The sequence below is a fragment of the Nothobranchius furzeri genome, chromosome 8 (genome assembly GCF_043380555.1).
Source record: "Nothobranchius furzeri strain GRZ-AD chromosome 8, NfurGRZ-RIMD1, whole genome shotgun sequence".
Taxonomy (NCBI): Eukaryota; Metazoa; Chordata; class Actinopteri; order Cyprinodontiformes; family Nothobranchiidae; genus Nothobranchius; species Nothobranchius furzeri.
In genome coordinates, this window is record NC_091748.1 from 66,270,126 (window position 1) to 66,271,672 (window position 1,547).

A 1,547-nucleotide genomic window follows, 5' to 3' on the forward strand; every position below is an offset into this window, starting at 1 on the left:
CACACACACACACACCAGCAAAAACAAAAAATAACGTGGTTTTGGGACATTCAAGCCTCCTGTAATGAGATCTGCAGAAATACAAGAGCAGGAAAGGAAATGTTACCATCACAAGGAGACTTTAGCCAGGGTTTACATCGACTGTGATAGAAAATGGGAGAACCAGGAAGTCATGAAAATCGATAAATCATAAAAGCTTTTAAATGTTACCTATAAAAGCACACAACTGTCTATGTAAAACACAACAGAAATGATCAGAACACGATTATTTTAATGATGTGACTCCTCAGATGTTTCCTTTGAAAAAGTGGGCTGGGTCATGATTTGTGTGTCTGACACAAGTAAGATAAAGCCACTATGAAAACCCCAAACACGGATCTCTGAGCTCCACAGCCATCGATTTGCCTTCAATCACAGCTCCCCTTAATCTACTTACTGTTGCAACCAGGTCAATGCAAGTGTAACCCAGAAGCTAGAACCTTAATGAGGTATTAACTAATTGGCTTACTAATATGATCCATCCTCAATTTAGATAAAATATAAAATATAAATTAAGGAAATTAACAATACTAATTAATAGATATCTAATTAACTAATAGATAATTTCATAATGAATTATTGGAAGGGTGAATAACTAAAATAACGAGTTTAATATTAAACATCGGTTAAAACAAGAATCTTGAACATCCCTAACAGAAACAGAAGAGGAAAGCTGTATACTATTGGTCCAGGTGGGAATCTGAAATTTCATTGGCTGAGAGAAATAAGTCCCGCCTCCGCGAAATAAAACCGTGCGACGCAGCTGAGCGAGAGGAGAGACAAACGGCTGTGCAGCACGCAGATACAGAAAGCAAAGACTGAGCGGTTAGAGAGAGAGAGAGAGAGAAAAAAAAACAACGGTCGAGGCCGTGAAGAACCCTGATTTGGGTGCCGCATAGATAGAGGGAGAGGCGGACTTGACTCCTTCTAATAAGAGCTAGGAACTTGGAACCAACGCGATTTGTGTGGAGACGACAGAGTGAACCAATCCTCTGTAGGAGGGAACCGTTGGAGCGCGTTGGCTGGGTTTTTTTTTTTCCTTGGGTTTGATCCCGACTCCTATGATCACTCACTTGGAACGAGAACTGGATTTCTTCCTGACGAGGGAGATGGCGAGCCTTAACCACTGAACGAACCAGGACATCTCAAGTAACTGAAGAGCAGACTGCTCTCTTCTGTGAACAATCTCAACGGTGTGGTAGGAAAAAATCGCACCACCGGACTCTGACTTTCACCCCAAGCGTGGGGATTTGACTTGACGCCGGCTGACTTGTGACTCATATGATCAAATCTCATACCGACCATTTTACTATTGTCGATTGTTTTCATCTGTTTTTGTGTGTTATCTTTATGTGTTATATTTCCCATTTTTATTAAAATTTAGTATATAAACCGTTTCATGCTATACCCGTGACTCCAGTCATTCTTAAACAACCTCCAATTCTCCCCGAACCTAATTATTGGCCCATTTGTTTATTTTTTCTTTTAATTATCTTATTGTATCCTGT

At 40.1% G+C, this 1,547-nt stretch overlaps 1 protein-coding gene across 1 annotated transcript in view; it reads right to left on the minus strand.

The window, feature by feature from the left end:
• fam163ab (family with sequence similarity 163 member Ab) overlaps positions 1–35 on the minus strand; it is a 37,255-nt gene extending 37,220 nt beyond the window's left edge. Inside the window, exon 1 of the mRNA XM_015970879.3 lies at positions 1–35. This exon is cut by the window's left edge and continues 605 nt beyond it. The gene's annotated coding sequence lies outside the window, so the exon portion shown is untranslated.
• Between the last annotated feature and the right edge of the window lie 1,512 nt (positions 36–1,547).